At 36.8% G+C, this 20,926-nt stretch overlaps 1 protein-coding gene across 7 annotated transcripts in view; it reads right to left on the minus strand.

Moving 5' to 3' along the window:
• RGS7 (regulator of G protein signaling 7) overlaps positions 1 to 20,926 on the minus strand; it is a 260,078-nt gene that overhangs the window by 161,479 nt on the left and 77,673 nt on the right. The gene's annotated exons all lie outside the window — the stretch shown is intronic.

Below are 20,926 nucleotides of genomic sequence, written 5' to 3' on the forward strand. Positions count from 1 at the left end.
TTACCCTCAAAACAGAAGCTTAGTAACATCCTCTCTTACTCAAAAAATCCCAAATGTTTTTAAAGTACATTTTCTCCATCACCAGTTTAACTGTTTTACCAGTTTAAAGAATGAGATGTAATGAGGTTAACAACATAAGGCCTGCTCTACTTCAGATCGTTCTGAACCAGTGCGTGGGAGCATTCATCAGGAACTATCTCACACTCCAAATAAATTAGAGATGAATAGCTGCTAGAAGAAATGGGATACTTACTGGAGAAACTATATGTCCCTACACAGAGTAACTACCCTACCAGAGAAATCTACACTAATAAATTAAAACACAATAATTAGAGGTAGTCTGCAAGCAAAAAACAATGTAGATTCCTACTTCTGGATGAACAAAGTAAATACATTGCACAGCTAGTCTTTACTCAGGCAAAATTAAGGGGCTGCAGATGATATGTATAGAAACAGTACAATATGATTCTGTTTCAAACTTGAAAGAAAAAAAGTAAAAAAACTAAAAACATAAACAGTGATAAAATCCCACCAGAATTTGGGAATAGAGTAAAAAGTTTCATTTAGCAGATGAAGCACTTGACCAGGACTTGGGAATCCTTGATTTTCTTCTTCACTTTAACTAAGAGGCCTCTTGTGAGTTGCCTCCTGTCTCTCAGGTTCCTCAGACACAGCTACAGAAACCACCATTAACTAAAAGACTTTCTAAATAATTTTGATGTGTTGGGGCATTGTAAAGCAATATAAAATTAAAGTATTCAGATTTTTAACAGACTGGAATTTCTTTCAGTTCCAGAAAGCTTCAGAGTCATGCTCTTTCACATTATCTCTCCTGTCACCATAGGCATGAAATCAAAGCCAACAGCAAAGGCATTGCCTTTGATATTTTGGGAACAAATCCTTAAATCTCTAGGAATGCGGTTTCTAAATGTTAAGTACCTCCTGTCTGTCAGAGGTATTGACACCTCCTCTTTTCTTACCAAAAGATGAACTATTTATTAAGTCCCATAATTTAAACTGAAGAGGCTGAATGCCATCTACAAGTCCATGACATCGAGTCATTTCTGTATGGTTCTACCTGACAACTAATATCTTGCATGTTAGATGTTTTGAATGCTTTACTAACCATGACCGAGAATTTCATTATTCTGAAAAAGCATGTTTAGAGACATGCTTGTTTATGTATGCCTCTTGGTTCCTTCTTTATTTTACCACATCTAGCTGTACTACATTGTGTTTTAAGAAAACGTTGTGATGAACTCATACAGTGAAACAGCTTTAAATGGCTTTCAAACATTATTTTATGTGTTCAAGAAAGCTGAAAGGGGATGCAGTGAGGAGTATAAGGGAAAGATCCATCTTCAGTATCTTTTAATTTCTTTCAACACTTAAAAATGCAATCCCATTCAGTGTAGATTTGCATTTTATCTTATGGTCATCATTTACACTCTTAGTAGAATTTATTTCTCGGTACTTCCTGCTTAAATAATTAAGCTAAAATCTTCAAGATCTAGTACTGAAAACACAGTGATAAAAACACTCACTTTCATATATCTTTCAGCAACACCTCCCCAAATTCTACATCCTTACTAGACAGGTCAAGTAACAGTACTGTATACTTGAAACCTAGCTTAAATGCTGCTTCTCGAAAAGTAAATATTTATTTAAAGATTAATATACATATATATATATATATATATATATATATACCCTTTGGGGATGAGCTCTAAAAGTGGTATCTAGAGGAGCCTTCTAAACTGGAGTACCACTTTGTCAAAATCCCACACCTGATTTTTATTACAAAAAAATGACAAATTCCAGCAAACACAGCCATTACCTTTCAATCATTTCTTGTTCCAAAGCAGTTTCCACCATATACTGACCACCATGCTTTTACTATTATCTAGAAGATTTTTTATATATTTTTTCTCATAAGAACTATTTTTTCAAGTTCAGACAACATAAAAAAAATCTGGAGACATAAAAAGAGACTGCAGACTCTGGAAATTTAGAGTAAATCTGCTGAGATTGTACAGAGCACAGCAGTGATTTTTAACTTAGTATAAATGAGTGAAAGTCATAACAATATCATTAACTGGAATAACTGCTGAATGCTATTATCTATCATAGGCAGTCAAGATATGAGGACATCCAAGATTCACTCTGATCGGGAACACACTTTACTACCTAGCATACACTTCTTGAATCCAGCCTAATGTAAATTGAACCAAAGAGACTTTTACTCCAGGATAGGATCAGGTTTCATTCTGAGTTGATTTCATCCCTAGAAACGTATGTAAACTCCCAGAAACTGATCTTAAACCTTCACGGGGTATAAGAAATTAGTTCTAAAACATAAGTGAAAGTGAATTAAAAGACATAAAGTTAAAAGAGAAGACAGGATGTTTACTTGTCTTCCTACACTCATAAATCTTTATGGTATTCCTGGGTGATTGTTCTGAAATAATTAGTAACGTTAGCCATGTTAATCTGAGACATATCACTGATTTTGTTACAACGTAACTAAAGGTCCCTTTGTCAAATCAAATTTCAACAAGTACCATTTGACAAACTACATGTAAGGACAATTGCAATGAATTGTAAATAATTTCCCTTTCATGTAAAGTTTTCTCTCAAACCCTCCTGTACGACTGCCCAGCCTCTGCCCAAAAGAATGTGCTCAGGTGCTGTTTGCCAGCATTGCTCAGCACTAAATCACATGCATGGAGGATGGATGAGTTTGGGTCTACAGGTCTGCATTACACTCTGTTTTTTTAATAATTTTGAAGCTGGTTAAACATGTTATATCAATAGCTTGGCTTCATTTATTTTAAAGAAACAACAACACCATTTTTCACATTAGGTGTTCCCACAGTATTTTAATTCTGACATTCATACTAAAGCAGTAGTCCACTCTCCATACAGTAGTCCACTCTCTATACCCTACTAGCTGTGGATTCATCGTGAAGATCCTAATGAATGCGTCATTAGAGTTTATGAAGCACTGTGTCTTTTGGACCAGTAGAAGTCTTCTGCACAGAAAGCATAACCAAATTTTTCCATTCAGAAAACTTTGTGCTGAATTCTACTCTCTACATATCATTAATTTTGTGCAATCTCTTTACGTAGAACCAAATTGTGGCCCTAATTTTGCAGAGTAGACTTGTATCCTGGTATTTTTATACATATACCTATATTTATACATATATATGTGTGTACACAAACAAAGCTATATGTAATTTTTATTCTGTACTACAAAAAAAAATCTGTATTTATAAAATTTGATTCAAAAGTGCTTACTTGAGGATGCTGTAATATTATTGTAGACTTCTTATTAAAATATCTGCTTGACTTTCTCAATTTTAGGTTATATTTATGAATTCATGCAGTAATCACTTGCGCATTTAACTATACTTTCCAGACACAACATGAAAGAAATGAGCAGATGCAGAAGGCTCATCAGAAATAAGCAAGAGATCAATTTGCACCTTGTCTCAAAATCAAGACAGTGATGGTTTGCTTTATTTCCTTTTCTTTGTTATGCCAGTAAGTCTTATTACCCAGTCAGAGTATTCCCACTGTGTACTCTAAAGTATCTGAAGAATTTGTAACAACCAACTGGAAACTGTGAATCAGAATTTGTTCAACAGCATACATAGTGAAATGAGTTACTACTACCAAGGAGCCAGCATTAACAATAGTTTCTAGTTTCAGGATATACATTTTACTCTAGGGAGCTAGTTCAGATGTAAAAATCCTCGATATAAAAAACCAAAGGTACATTCTGTCTGAAACAAAGGTGAATTCCTATCATCTCCAATAACTGTAGGTCATGGGGTTTGCTATTCAACAGCCAGAAGCCACACAATTACACTTCCTCCTAGAGAAGTGTAACATTAAGTACGGGGAAATGACACCAACTGACAGCTTACCACAACTGGAGTTGACTTTCCCAGGACTGGACCTAGTTGTTCCAATGACTCAATATTCCAAGCCAGCACTGTTTAACATCTTTGTTGGTGACATGGATAGTGGAATCAAGTGCACACTTAGCAAGTTTGTCGATGACACCAAGCTGTGGTGTGCAGTTGACACGCTAGAGGGAAGGGATGCCGAACAGGGGGACCAGGACAGGCTTGACAGATAGGCCTGTGAGAACCTCATGAGGTTCAGCAAGGCCAAGTGTAAGGTCCTGCATCTGGGCAGGGGCAATTCCAAGCACAAATACAGGCTGAGCAGAGGTTGAACTGAAAGCAGCCCTGAGAAGGACCTGGGGGTGCTGGTTGATGAGAAGCTCGACATGAGCCAGCAATGTGCTCCTGCAGCCCAGAATGTCAACCATGTCCTGGGCTGCATCAAAAGCAGCGTGGCCAGCAGGGCGAGGGAAGGGATTCTCCCCCTCTGCTCTGCTCTTGTGAGACCCCACCTGAAGCACTGCGTGCAGCTCTCAGACCCCCAGCACAAGAAGGTCAGGGACATGTTGGAGTGACCCCAGAGGAGGGCCATGAAGATGATCAGAGGGCCGAATCACCTCTCCTCCAAAAACAGGCTGAGGGAGTTAGGGTTGTTCAGGCTGGAGAAGAGAAGGCTCCAGGGAGACCTTAGAGTTGCCTTCCAGTACCTGAAGGGAGCCTACAGGAAAGATGGGGAGGGACTCTTTGTCAGGGGGTGTAGGGATAGGACAAGGGGTAATGGTTTTAAACTAAAAGAGGGTAGGTTTATATTAGATATAATGAAGAAATTCTTCACTCTGAGGGTGGTGAGGCAGTTCTCAGGTTGCCTAGAGAAGCTGTGGACGTCCCATCCCTGGAGGTGTTCAAGGCCAGGCTGGATGGGGCCTTGGGCACCCTGGTCTGGTGGGAGGTGTCCCTGCCCATGGCAGGGAGGTTGGAACCAGGTGATCTTAAGGTTCTTTCCAACCCAAACCATTCTGTGATTCTATGATCATAAAATGAATTTCCAACCAACGGTTTAAGGGTAGCACACTGCACGTCCTTTGACAGCCCTTGGAGAAACAGAAACTAAAAAGTTAAACCAGATGCCAGCAGGAAGAAGAATGTGTGATAATTTCCAGAGTTTGTTACTAACAAATACCGTTTTCCCCAAACCAGTAACTCTGGAAACACCCCTCCATCCCCAAATTTTCAAAGCAAATTATTCATTGTGCTGGTAAATTACAGCAACACTGTTAAACACTAGCCAATACACCATCATCGAGTTAAATTCTAATACTGAAATGCACATCATCAGTGACATAATGCATAAAGAAAGGAATCCCTACCTTGAAAAACCACCTTGTTTTGTAGGTACAATCAGGTAAATACTTCAACTGGTTAGAGAAATTGACATTCAATATTTAACAGCTGTGAGATTTGATGCTTTACTGAACAGTTGTGATAGATATGGGCAGGCACTTTCAAGTAGCAGCACTGGAACAAGAAGCAATAATGAAATAGACTAAGTGTAATCAGTAAAGGCATAGAAGAAACATACACCTAAGTAGGGATGCAGGAAAACTTAAAAGGACACAGATTAGTGAAGGAGACAGAAGAATGGTTAACTATTGCAGATGAAAAATTGCAAATAGAAGAGGACAGATACTCAAATGAAATTAAGTTAGAATTAACATTTGAAAAAAGCTACAGACTGTCCTTGGGCTTATTTTTCCCAAAAAGCTGATAAGATCATAGAAGAAATTTTGGAAAACACTGACATTTCTGAAGAATTCTTGCATTTTCATGCAGATTTGTATTGCTTTAAAAAATCTTTTAAAAGATTTCATGTTCATTATCGACTTAAAAATAAAGATTAAATACATTTAAGGTGTCATTTCTTCTTACATTAAAACTACAGTTTCTTGTCATTTTGAGATGATACTATTCAAACAACATTCTGAAATGTAATCATATTGAAAAATGGAATCTCTGCAGTTAAAATATCTTTTTATTTTTTTCATATTATTTGTCTGCAGGTTTTTTGTTGTTGTTGTTTGGTCAGTTTTTTTCCCTCTAAGGCTACATTTTGTTCAGAGAACTACGATTAATTTCTAATAAATCCAAATCTAATGAACCGGAGTCCTGACAATTCCAGACTGTGTAACAGTAGGGTGACAGTAGGTCTCAAAAATAAAACACGTTAAATGTGTTACCAGCAGAACGTCACTACCTGCTGCAGGATCAGCAGCAGCCAAGAAGCACACTGGGCATGAACAGCATCCAGGGCTACACAGTGTTGATACCACAGACATGTAGGTAAACCATCTAGACTGCATTCTCTTTAGGTTTCAAATTCAGTTTAAGTAGGAGTTTCTGTCCTGTTTTTCTGGGGTATCTCATGTATCTCCATATTTATGCCATATATTGGCGTGTAACAGTGAAGAGAAATGGAAACAGAAACCATCTCAATTATAAAGTTCTACAAATTTTTTGTTCAAGCTCTATTTTATTGCCTTTCATAGCTGAGCAGTCATGCATTTCTATGAATATCTTATTTCTCAATAATTTTAAAATAACGTGAGTACCTAGCACGCACAGAATGTTCAAGCTTAATTACATTCTGGGTTCTGTTATTTATCTTCAGGTTACAAAGCATTGGAAATAAACCTCCACTTTCCTCCCCTCACCTCATCCATCTCCCACAAATAGTAATGTTTTTTCCCATCTCCAGGATGGAAAACTTTTATTCCAACTACAGCTGAGAATTACGAGTTTTAAAGACCTGGATCAACACTGTGATTTCTAATCAATATTAAAATTTAAAATGACTGCCTTCTTTCTTCTAGCACGTAAATGCTGTAAGTAGTCCCACATGCTTAACAAACAGTTCAGAGAGTTGAGGACAGCTGACAACAGTATGGTTCTTCATCACTCTCTTTCTTTTCACTTCTTCTATTCACTGGGCTAAAATTCATAATACTAGCAAACATTTTGGTATGCAATAAAGTTTTAATAAGATCTAGCCTGTTGGTTTTCCCTCAGTTATGCACTACAATATATTTTTATACATATAATCTCCCAAATGATTCTTCTTCCCCAAATATAATAGGAAATTGTTACAAGAGGTCACTAAAAAAAAAAAAAAAAAAAAAAAGAGGAGTGGTGAAGGGGAGAAAAAGCAGAGGTGGAGTAATAGAAACTGAAAGCAGTCAAACTGCTGATATACAGTCAGAACTTGCAGCTAAATTACTTTTTTTCTGTTTTGGCTACTAAACAAATCACTGAAGTAAAATCAAAACATAAAGAAAATAGACAGTGGAAATGAAGAGCTACCTTTATGAAACTAGAGAGAAAGTAATGCCCTTGGTGAGCTAGTGCTTAGGAATCAATCCCAAAATGCAGAAACCTGTCCAATTTACACAACTTTTCCAATACCATGAGCTATCAGGGAGTGTTCCATCCACCAGGTCTGCCCTGAGGCATTGTTTACCCATGTTCGTGGCACACATGAAATGCTTTATTAATCAGAAAGGAAGACTGGCACCAAAGGATGACTCAGACCCTCACATTGGGGTATTTAGAAGCACATAGAGCTAGTAGAAGAACATCAAGAGAACAATTCAAAAGCACACTAGCACCAACTAGCATAGGTTTTGTGTGGTAGGGCAGCTTTTCAGTAGAGAATATGCATTTTGCTTTTCCTTTACCCCAAAGTTGGCTAAAAAAGGTACCAGTTCTGTGAATGTAGCCTTTTTTATATTTTTTTTTTTCATGGAAACAAAATTGTAAGTTTGGATCAAACCAGAAGAAATTACTGGGATGAAGAAAAGCAAATTTCTGGGCATCATTAATTTGCATCACAATGGTTTCATCCAGTGGAAGGACCAATAAATTAGTAGAACATTGTGATAAATGCATCAGTTAAATATGAAATATGATCAAATATAAGTGGGCAAATAAAAGAACTACCACTGTGTTACTATGGAGGTTCTGCTTGTTTTTCCAGCTCTTTTTTTTTTTTTTTTTTTGCATACAAAATAAAACCTTCTCACAGCACAGAGTTATTTTGAATCAACCAACAGACTCTGAAGGTGAAAGCAATGTTTGTGCATATGACACTGGGAATACAAACAACTGTTTGTGAGTCGTGTGGTGGTTTTTGTTTTTTGAGCGGTAAAGCTGCCATAACCAAATTTCTGTTTTGTGTAATTCCTGTTTTCTCAAGCTATATGTTTACAAGTGTCCAGATGACCACGCAGTGAAGTGAATATGAGCACCAATTCAACAGAATACTAGTCAATTGTTTGACTGTGAACTGTGAACCACTGCATTTAGGTTACAACATACAGATATGAAAAAGGTAAAGTTCTGAGACGCAAACTTCCTACCTTCAAACTCATTCTCCATGTTGTTTTTATTCTAAAATAACAACAACCTAACAGCCTAATTAGGTTGTTACCATGGCTTGGTCACTTCCTATTAATTATCCACTACAGAAACTATGTCAGAAAATCATAAATCAAAATATCTTGTTCTTACCATCATCTCACTATGCTGCTTTAACAAAGCAAATAAATAAGGCTAAATAATAACATAGTATTTCAAGGTATTTACAAACTAAGCAATCCTCAACATTATTTATTGTTTGCATGGCTATTATTTCTACAGCTGTTTAAATAAGCTTTAGATGAGGCAGAGAGGTTTGAGTGAGGTAAATGATAAAATGGTAAAAAAGGCAAAATTTTCAAAAATACATATTGTTTCCCTGAATTCACCACAGGAGAATGTGAGATTCTTGAACAACATGTCAAGTCTAAATAAGTGCACAACATCTAAGCCATAGTGCTCCTCCTGGTCACATTTTTAAAAATTGTAATGCCGGGCTGAGACCCCTCTGTGAAGGGTCCAGCACAGGGATTGTCCTACCTTGGTCCCTCTGCACCACTCATGTAGGCAACATTTAAGGAGTTGTCAAATACCTGACTACACAACTAAAATTCAAATTAACATAATTAATAGGTGCTCAACTTGAAATTTACTTTAGAACTTCAGACAGATAGCAAGGCTTAGAGACTCAAAAGATTCACACCTGTTTTGTTACATTGACTAAAAACCTGACAGCACATAAAACATTCAGCTTCTCTGGATTCTTAAATTTAACTGTTATAAGGCAAATTATAATGAACAGTAACTTCCTTTCTTCTGAATACACAGAAGACAGTAAGAATTAATATTTATGGTTAGACGTGTACTGAAGGAAAAGTGAAGGATGAGCAAGAAAGAGAAAAAGGAATGAAATAGGCTTTACGCAGCAAGTGACTAAATATCTGGACTCAAAAATTCAGAACAGTGATGACCAAATGGTGATGTGGAAGACATGAAAGGCAGAAAAAGAGCATATGGGAGAATTAATATTTCTCATGACACATGAGCTAAGGAGATCAAATTAAATTGTATTAGTTAGGCAAAAAGTTTAAGACAAAGAAATAAATGTATACATAAATAGGTTGTGAGACTCACAACTTCAATTTAGCTAAATAAAAATTGATGGGTATTTGAGCTTTTGCAGCACATCAGAGACTTTAAAATTTAACTGAGGTATATGCCAGTCATATTGGGTGAAAAGCACAGCATTGCTGTTACAAGAACCTTAGCAACAGTTTTAAAAGACATATAATCAACATTATACTTCCTTTAAATGCATTACTCAAATTCAAGCCATGCTTCCTCTGCCTTGGTATCTTCAAAACTTCACTGCAAATAGGATGGCAGGGTGAGACTGACAGTTTTCTTCTGAGAGCCTTGATAACCATTTAATACCTCAACTAGGATGATGTAAGAAGAGTGTTTATATATATATATATATATATATATTTGTGCACACAACTGAAAACATTTCAACATGAAGAAAGGAAGAAAATGAAGTAAATGAAGTTGTGGCTTTATGCTGAATTCAAATCATAACAAAGTGAATCAAAAAAAAAGTTTCCTTTTTTTTTTTTTGTTCAAAGGAGCCTACAGAGCTGTGTATGCTAGCACATAGATGTTCACACAGACGAAATATTTTTTAATATTTGTTTCCTGTAAGTTTTCCGTATTCTTATCTTTCTGCCAACCTTCCCAGCAAAATCTCTGCTAATCAGATTAGCTGATATACAAAACAATTTTAAGTAACACTACTTATTGTCAAAACTTACCTTATTTAAATCTTTATCAAGTAATTCAATTTTAAATTACTAAAACTGAAAATCTTTCTTAAAAAACAAACATATTTTAGTTGCAAATCTTCTGTTCATATTTTTTACAGACACAGACGATACCATTCTTTTATATTTTTTCTGACAACATGTGAAAAAAATCATCTTTGCTTTAAACTGGGACCAACAGTGGAGAGAGAAAATGATCAAAAAACAAGTGAGGAGGTGGTACACCAGGTTGACAAAAGATATGGGGTGCTGTAGCCACAAGAGACCTCATAAGCAACCAAACAGGAATAAAAGGAGCCTATCCCAAGTGTATGCACATAAATAAAGACGTGTCCACAGGACAGCATTGTGGGGAAGGACTCATATCTATCCTGGGAAATCAACACAACTGGATGCCTCTCTGAAGTGCCTGTACGCCAAGGCACCATGCAGCACGGGGAACAAGCAGAAGGAATCAGAGATCTGCTTGCACTTGCAGGGCTATGACCTCATTAGGATGATCGAGACCTGGTGTGATAGCTCACACAGCAGGAGTGCTGCTATGGGTGGATATGGGCTCTTTAGGAAGGGGAGGTTGGAAGCAGTCCAGGAGGTTCTGGAGCACATTGGTAACTTCCTGACAAAGATGCCTGAAGAGCTGATGAGGGAAAATGCCTTGCTGGACCCCACATCTCCTCAGCGGGAAACTGATCCGGGATGTTAAGGTTGAGGCCGGCCTTGGCTGCATACGAGAGGTGGAAGAAGAGTCAGGTCACACAGGAGGAATATAGAGCATACGTCCAAGCATGCAGGTATGGACTGGGTTAGTAAGTTTATACGGAATTGAATCTGGCAAGGAATGTGGAAGGCAACAAGGGCTTCTACAGGTATTTCAGCACAAAAAGAAGAGTAGGAAAAAAATAAGCCTGCTGATGAAAGAGGAAGGGACCTAGTGGCAAAAGACCCAAGCACCCAAGGTTCTCAAGGCTTTCTTTGCCTCAGTCTGCACCAGGAAGGAGCCCCAGAAAAAAAAAAAAAAAAAAAAAAAAAACTTTTTTTTATCCTTTATTGTCATTGAGCACTGGAACACGGAGCTTGTAGATTCTCCATCCTTGGATATATTCAAAACCCATCCTGGCATGACCTTAAGTAGCCAGCTCAAGTTAACTCAACTTCAACATTGCTTTGAGCAGTGTGGTTAAGCTAGATGATCTCCAGAGGTCTCTTCCAGCCTCAAGTGTTCTGTGATTTCAGCAGGCATTTGGTTAGGCTACTACTGAATAATAATCCTATTGTCATCTAAAGCATGAAGATACATAAGCAGCCTAGGATACAATGCTACATGTAAAATTTCTGTTTTACTGCTGCAATTTTTATCTCATTCATTTTTATTTTGATCACAAAAAATGCATAACAGACAATAGAGAAACTTCAACTCCCTCATTTATGATATCCATTATATAGGGCAGTAGAAAGATATTGTATAAAAACCCAGCTTTGCCATTGAACCTTTTTTGATGGTTCAAGAACCTGAATGACACTCTTACAGCATCACATACAATTCCCTTTTTTGCTAGCAGGTACTTCTGAATGAAATATCTGCAGATGTCAAGGAATGGCAAGAAAATGAGAGCTAAGGGATCAACAATGCCTGAAGAGAAGCTTACTCCTCTCTGGATAAAAGCTTTCATGAAAGGTGGGCTCCAAATTCTGCAAAATGGTAAGTGCCTTCATCTTTCAGTCTCTCTGAAATGATAAAGGTGCTCAGCATTTAGCTGCTTGGTTTCCCTGTTGACAAAAATGAAGGCTTTCAAGCAACTAAGAGATGAAAGCTTTTCAGCAATTAATGAATGACTTTGATTATATTTTAATGCACAGAATGGAAAATTTATTCAGATTGTTCTGTTAGTGTAATCAGCAAGAAAATATTTCATGCACATATAAAAGGTATGCAACTTGTTTGGACACTGTGCACAGGCTTTTTTTAAATTCTTATTTAATGAGTATTTTAAAATGTTTTGACAGAAAGAAAAGGCCTTTCTAGTAGCAATATTATTTTTTCAGCCCTAATAAGCACCAAAAAAATCAAAGCCAATAATGAACCCAGACTCTTTATCAGGGAGCGTAGTGATAGGATGAGGAGTAATGGCTTTAAACTAAAAGACGGTAGGTCTTCACTCAGAGGGTGGTGAGGCACTGGAACAGGTTGCCCAGAGAAGCTGTGGATGTCCCATCCCTGGAAATGTTCAAGGCCAGGCTGGACTGGGCTTTAGGCAACAAGGTCTGGTGGGAGGTGTCCCTGCCCATGGCGGGGGGGGGGGGGGGGGGAGTAGGATTAGATGACCTCTAAGGTCCCTTGCAATCCAAACCATTGTATTATTCTGTGGTTCCATAATCTATGTAGTCTCAAAACTCAAGTACAGTGATGAAACTTTAAAAAAATAATAATAATAATAATTAGCAGTAGTATAAAAGGGGAATCTGATTGAAAGATAAAAGCCAGTCAGATAATACCTGAAAAGATCTGTTCAGACTATTTTATTTCATGCATTGATTTCTTAGCTACACAATGGGTTTCATCAGTGCACTGATGCATTTATTTTTTTACTGCTTTGTGCTCATTCTATCACTGATCAGTTTGGATTTGTTCCTGAGGGAAAAGGTTTCCCCAAGAAAATAAAAATTTCCCTTCCCATCAGCCTCTTTGATTCAAAGTTCATGAGTTCATGTGTATTTCATTTCAAGTTTAAGGCTGAAAAAGTGAGAAAACAACATATGAATGGGACAGCATTTTGAGAAGCACCGTCAGCCTGACAGTGAAGACACCCCCTCTCCATTCCTTAGGTTTAAGATATGCTTCAGCCGTATTATTTAATCCTGATACTGTCTCTCATGTGTTTTCAGGACAAATGTAAGAATACCTGATTACCTCATAACATGGACTTTCTCATTCCCCACAGTACCCTTTTATGGAAAAAGGATATATTCATTTCACATATAGGCCACTGAAGAGAGAGCGTGTCTCTATGCATACTTACACCTGCAAACCCAGGCAGGCCATGCTTGTGCTCTGCACTAACTAGAAGCCAGTTAGCCACACGAGCACGATACAGCCAGACTCCCAGCTTTTCCATCACGTGATTAGGTCTGCCTAGTGCAGAGTCTCCAGGCTGCACAGACACAACTCACATTCACAAAGGACAATGCAGCTGTGCTATTAATGACTTGCCAAATATCATGAAATAAACACAGAAGAGCAATAAATTCAACCCACAGCTCAGAAGGACAGACTACAAGCAAATCAACCACCTTTCCTTTTTGTGGCACCAATACTTGTTTCCATTATCTTACTCTGTATGTTGAAGCAATTTGCAACTGTTAGCCCAGGGCACATTCACTTCAAAGATGGGGACAATGAAATAAAATTCTAAAATGTTCTGCCAGAAATTAAAAGACAAGGAATAATCAAAAAAAAAAGTAGAAACTGTGTCTGCTATTTATGTTTCTCATCATTCTTTCATTCCTAACTGGACAAGAGGTATATTCAACATCAACCTCAATAGCTGAAGTGTCAGAAGGTCTTTTTAAAATTTAATGACCCTTCTCCCAAGACATTAACACAAATGTCACATTAAAAGAAAAAAAAAAAAAAAGGGACTCCATAAGGACTCCATTTGGAATTGATTCTAACTGCTATCCCAATTTTCAGGAATAAAGAGCCCCAGGCCACCAAATGATCAGTAGTTTAATTATGAATAGGATCATGGATTTGTGGGCAAAGGTACAAAATTACAGTACAATATTTTGTGAATTCTGTTTGCAGTGTTGCTGTGATTAAATCCTTTAAATCACTTTTCAGGATTAATGAATATAATTTCAGCTGTAATGAAAATAAGATACTGATAAGTGTGATGATTCAGCTGCCCATGGCTATCACTCTGTTCCTGTTGAAGCCATATATCCTATAGTATCTGAAGACCAGATCATTACAACAGAACAAGTGAAATAAATTGCACGTGAAGAATATTCTCATTAAAGGGAAATTATTTTCTAGTTGACAATCAAGCATTATTACATATATGTCAAAGGCATCGTTTGAAATCTTTGGTCTGCCTTATTGCTCCTCTTGAAGCAGATCCCAGAACTTGATGTTATTCTCCTTTACTTATTTTCCATTTGTCTATTTCTCTCTCCCTCTCTTTTTTTTTTTTTTTTTTTAAAGATATCAACTCCTCACTGATATTCTATGTTGAAAGTCTATTTGCAAAACAGTATTTGAGGGACAAAATTATGCCCTATAAGAAATAGTTCATCCATAAACTACACAATGATGCTTTATATGAACTCCACCAACATTTGTACTTGATTACCTTGAGTCCACTCTCTAAGAATTCCTTTGCTGTTATTTGTTTAAAGTTGTAAGATAGTGAAACTCCCCTGTAAAACCCTTGAGTAACTGCTGCTAGTTTTCTGCCATTTGCCTCAGTCTTGAATCTCCAAATTTGATTTTAGTTGAACAATGTTTTTTTCTCCATATATTGTGCTTGTAGATTAACACCTGAAAAGCTTATATCTCTTATTTTGAGGCTTATTCTTCAGCACATTAGGTAAGCTATATGAAAAACTGACATTGTTAAATAACATTGTAAAGAATGAAATAAAACCCACTCAGAAATTGTTTCCTTATACTGCAACGCATGTTATCATGGAATTCACTTTTAATTCAGTTTTAATAAGGAATTATTCCCATGGCATTTAAAGGCTTAAAAAATTCATAGATTCTTTCCTACGTAGAAAAGTGGCTTCAGAGCCCCTCCCTTAAAAGCATGCAAATTTCTTTAAAAAAAAAAAAAAAACATTTGGGTTTATAGACAACTGTTTTAATTTATTAAGGGCAAATTAACCAAGCAATACATAAGAATGATAGCAGTACAGACATGATTGCTCTGTTAGGAAGTCAAATGAGGTTCAATTCTTGACATACTATATAGCAGTCCTTGCAGGTTTTTTAATTTCATTTCACATCTTTCATTTATTAGCTGCATGCTGGATCCTGTCTTGCCTAATACCATCAAACCCTAATACCATTTATACCTAGTTTTCTCAATAATGTCTAATCAAAAGTGTGCCATAATCTGTCCTGAGCATCAACTTTGGCAAATTTTTTCTTTGTCTTTGCTTTTCCTTCTCAGACATAAGCTATTCTCCTTTTTATTGCTTTTATTATTCCCTCATTACACTATTTGCCTTCTAGCTGCTGGTATACATCCCTGAACCTAGCCGAGATCCCAGTGTTTTAGAGCCAAAGTAACAGAAAACACAACTCAGCTCTGCCATTCAGAATTCAGATCATAACCCTGCCAAGCTCCCAGATATAGGAAGTCTCCCCCCATGCTCAAGGATACCCTGCAACTGACATCCTCTGATCCACTACAATGAATTGTTTGTAAACTATACATAGGTAACTTCAAAACACCATCTTGAAATCCAGTAATCTAATTCAGTAGACAGATGGTCGAGCACTATTCCAGCTCAATTATTTATGATTTTGTAGTCAAGTTATGTAGATTGATTTCTGTAGTTTCTTTTAGGTGTCTGGAAAAAGAAGGCTATTATTGACAGATAAGACAGATAAGGAACACTGTGGAGTTCTTGCAGTGCAGGATGTACTGCTTCAGAATGAGAAGAAAAACCTGCCTGATTAAAATAGCATTACAAGTTTTAGAGTTTTATTTGATTAACATAGGGCTCTTTTTATTCCCCTGATAAAACTAAAAAAAAAAAATAGCACGGACAATCTGAACAAGATCCATTGAGGAAGGATTACTTCATTTTGTCCTGTCTCTTGCACACTTTCTCTAAACATCTGCTAGTAGCCATTTGCATTCCAAAAAGAAAGCATAAGTTTAGTTCTTCCTAACACTAAAAGTTTTCAGGGGACTGAAATAAAAATTAATATTAAGACATACTTGAGACATACTCAGAAAATACTATAAAACCAAATAGTACCAAACAGGACAACCAGAGTGAGACCCAAACTGCTACGTACAGTGATGCCCTTTCATGAAGGACAGTGTGGATGCTGTACATAAGTTGTCTGACCGGAAATGAGTTTACAGCAGTGGGAGCTGGTCCCGCTATAAGAAAACAAACCAACCCCTCCACATTCACCAGGAGTTTCTCCCTTCTGCACTTCAAGGTTACGCAACTGTGCATCAGGCAGTGAAGCAGCTAGAACTATTAAATGGAATGAAGCTATTAAAGAAATAACTCTGTTAAACAAATCAACCTCAGTTTCTTCACTCCTAAGTACAAAGAACGATGAAAAACGGTGCCTGGGATGTGTGGGAAGGCCACGCTGATTGCAAAATTGGACTTCAGCGCACCGTTACAGAGAACTGTGCTGGCATACACAGGAGGACAAACAGTGGGGAGAGGGAATACTAGTACTGCTGATGAATCTTCTCAGGAGACCAACATCTCAGTTCAGCCCTCAAGCTAGAAGTTTTCCTTTTTCTTTGCTTTAAATAGAATCATAGAATCATTAAGGTTTTAAAAGACCTCCAAGATCATCTGGTCCAACCATGACCCTACTACCAACGTCACCCGCTAAACCATGTCCCTGAGCACCAGGTCCAACCTTTCCTTGAACACATCCAGGGACTGTGACTCCACCATTTCCTTGGGCAACCCATTAATCAGACCACTTTATAAATGCTTGAAAACATTGCTGCCGCTCGCTTCTTCCACAACTGAACCATGCCACCAGCTTCTTCTATCCAGATTATTAAAGAGACTAACTTTAAAAGAAAGAGGAGCAGAAAGGACAGGGAGACTGTTGGTACTGTTGGATGAAAAATCATGCATTTAGTACATTTCACCAAAACTGTTAATAATATAATCAAATTACCTTCAGATAGTTTGTGCTCAATTACAGAAGAATCACATTAAGAGCAGTGACCTTATCAAAAGGTTAAAATAGTAGAAGCATGTGGTATTTTAATGATGAGCTCACAAAACAATTTATCAAAACGTATAGAGATTTTTCTAGCATCAGATAGATATGCATCATACATACTATCAAAGAAACCCACCTTTAAAATCACACTCCAGTTACTAGGCAATGATTTTCACAAACATGGATCTCAATGAATACTAACGCTTATATAGATCTAAGAACCTACTGTTACTACTCATTCCCCCTTTCCTGTTCCTTCCACTGAAAACAGGTTCCTTTTTGTTTGTTTTTTAAACCTCTATTATAATTTTAATATTTTTAATTTTGAATTATATTGTATTTAAAGTAAATAACCAGTCCCCAATATAACTATAAAATATTAAATACTTTATATACCTTAAAAATTGACAATATATGTTTCCCTTAATTTAATTCAGAGTTACAGAGATGGGAGACAACAGTTTTTTCTTTCAAGTTTAGTTTTGGTTTGGAATGGTAAAATTGCATCATGGAATTCTGAACTTCAACCAGTCTCAATGAGTTAATATGACAACAGTCATTTGCAACTTTTATACAGCAATACAGTGTCTCCACATCAAGAGTAAAATACTTGTAAAATGTGTACAGCAAGACAAGAAGTTCTGTGAAGAAATTTTCATACTGAAAACCTGACTGTTGCAAACTCTCTTTGACGTTTTTGGGGAAAAGGGGGAAAACCTTGTGTTCCTATTCAAGACTGTGTCCTCAACAGATAGATACTGTACATAGTGCTAGCATCTAATGCATTTAAACTATTGACTCTATCCAAGCTAGTTATTTGATGATAGCAAGAGAATCCAGCAGCAGAAACAAGACCAGAAATATTATTTTGCTTCTGTTTGTAATTCTGAATTTTATTTTTATTTTTTTTCCCTATGCCTCTAACTCACCTAAAAGACCCAGAACATTTTTTTTTTTTTTTTTTTTTTTCCTGTTGTAAGGCTATCAGCTTTTATCTTCAGTTTCCTACCTACAGGAAAAATCTCGAAAGTAAGAGCAGATTCAGTGAGAGTGGGCTATATCTAGATATCAGTCCTTTCATAATCTACTAAAGAAAATCCAAAACATAGTGTCATTTGTAATCTAATGTCTGATAAATCTTTCAGTGTCAAGCTCTCAGAAGAACAGATGGTACTGCAGAACACCTTGCTACGGCTACGAGAATAGAAATTTACAAAGGCAATCTCTTCTTGGAATTCCCACAACCGCTCCCCTTATACTGTAGCAAGCCTTTTATTAGCACACTTGCATTTTCTATGCAAAAAAAAAACTGAAATAAATAGTTGTTGTTATAATCAAAGGGTGACAAAAAGACTTACACTGTGAGCCAGTGGCGATACCATGTCATCTTGTCTATACTCAAAGGTCTTATTACTGCATATTTGAAAATTAACTGTTAACATCTACATACACATTCAAATTTATATCAATACAGTTTACTCACCATAACTAAGGTTTTGTTATATGTTTATGTACACCATGAAATAATAACAGAGGTATTTTATAATGTCCATTGCAATACTAACTATAATAATATAAGGGAAACATGGCAGTCCTTTCAAACCCAGCTTACACATGAGTGAAACAGGAAGAGACTGCTTTGCTTCTGTTAAAGAATATGAAATTTCCAATATGAGAAAAGATAACTGCTCTTCTTCAGTATTAGTTAAAGCAAAAACAGATACCTGCTCTAAATATGGCATACAAATTTATTTCTTTTTGGAGCCATATTATACATCCTGATTTCTAAACTCATGTACGACTATATCAATTATTCCACACAGTCTTCACTTAGTATGCTCTGAATGAACCAGGTTCCCATGAGAAAAAGAGTAGATGAGCTCATAGTTAAAGGTCCTATAATGATGCACATATCCATACTGCGTAGGCAATTTAGCAATGACTTGACTTTTGAGATTTTCCTCTTATATACTTAACATTACTGTAGTTTATCAATATACACAGATTTCTTACATTTTTAAACACGGAGAGGCAAGTGAAAAAATGTCAGTGTTAAGCTCTTTGTTAAGCTATCAATGTGGTAGGAATTCTTGCTGCATTAAAATAACATCTGAAGTCTTTCCTCTGACGAATTAGTATAAAGACAAAGCACTCCATTTCAAACTTCCCAAGGTATATACAGATATGAGAAGGCAGAATCCTGAAAGATTGCAAAGTTGTTTCCACAAGTCTAAGCATAAAAAGTTAGGAAAGCTTTCAGAATATTTTTAATAAACAATGATCTCTTTTCACTAGGTCTCTAAAAGAATATTCATAAACAGCCTCTTTGAAAAATTCCAGGCTTTTATCATAAATTACCAAGCCACAATAGTTGCTCCAAGTAAAGTTATATTAATAAAAAAAAATCCTAACTCATTTTCAAAAAAAGGAATGAATTGCCCTACCACATGTAAACAGTAGCCACAACTAATTTGAAAGCAAGCGTGCTAAATTTATGATCCAAAAGAAAAGTATTTGAAAAATTAATGACGTGACATTAATAATCCTGGAGGAGGGGAGGAGTGTGAAACTTTATAGGTGCCAATACTGACAGCATAAAGATATGAGACAGACACTGCAGCACACATGTGCATTTCAGCCATTCCAAGTTGGTTAACCCATATTCAAGGGGAATAATTCATAATACCTTTGCACTTACTGTTAAGTGGTAGAGCCTATGCCTGCATATTGTTTGGTTGGTTTGTTTTGTTTAAATCTTTCACAGTAGAACAGGGGTCAAAATAGTTACCTGCTGATACTTAGGCTTAACAAAGTTTTTTTTTCTCTCCTTACCATTAATTCTGCTTTTCTGGATCCAGACTTAATTCTTGAACTCAGACTAATGTTGTGTGTGTAAGAACAAGTGACGTGAAAAGGTAAAAAATTTCATCTGCTAATTTCTCAAGCAAGGACCCTACATGCATACTCAATCTACTTTTAAACTTTTACTATACAGCTCATTTTCCCAAGCTGAAATTCTAACCTTCTTGGTCCCTATCTCACCACCAGAAGCCTTTCAATCCAAGACCTCAGCCCTGATCTCAAACTGGGTCAACTGTGCCACAGCTTTTTACCCAAGTCTAGTCACAAGTTTTACAAAATTACAAAGAACAAAGCTTCAGTAAGTTATAACTGAAATCAGACTTTGCTTTAACATTGCAACTGGAAACATTTCTACCTTCTTAGTAACAGACATAACAAAGCATAGTAATTCATAGGGACTTTTCTTTTTCTTCAGAGTTTAAGATGCTGCAGTTTGAGTGACAGATAAATGAGTCATCAGTCTGTCAAATAAGACACTAAAAACACTAGGTATGGAAGTCTTGTTTTTCAAGGCTTTCCAAGGTCATTTAATCAGTGAGGTATGAATTCTACAAATGCTGAAAAGAGTGTTTTTCTCTCTGGTGCTCTGTTAGAAAAGTTACTTCACCCTTTATAAATCCGTCTCAATGTCAAGAAACAATTACCTGGTACCATAGGCACGTGTGCATTAAAAAACACAGGTTGCTGTAGATGCTCAGGCCAAAGTCGGCCCAGTTTCTGAACAGCGTTTGAGAGTGCAGAGCGGAGTGCCTGCGTCGCTAAGAGCCTGCAGCAGCCAGGAGCCATCTTCTCCTCAGGCACCAGAGCACTCGCAGCTCCATTCTCTCTGAGCTCTCAGTAAGAGTACCTATGCTCTTCCGACCTCTGTTTCAACTCTGAAATGTTTCTTTCAGTATCACTCAGCCGCAAATGTGTGATACAAAACCTGGTAGAAGCCTTGTCAGGTGCAGCAAATGCAGCCAAACTGGAGAGTAAGTATACCTCAC

This window comes from Cygnus olor, chromosome 3 (genome assembly GCF_009769625.2).
Source record: "Cygnus olor isolate bCygOlo1 chromosome 3, bCygOlo1.pri.v2, whole genome shotgun sequence".
Lineage (NCBI taxonomy): Eukaryota > Metazoa > Chordata > Aves > Anseriformes > Anatidae > Cygnus > Cygnus olor.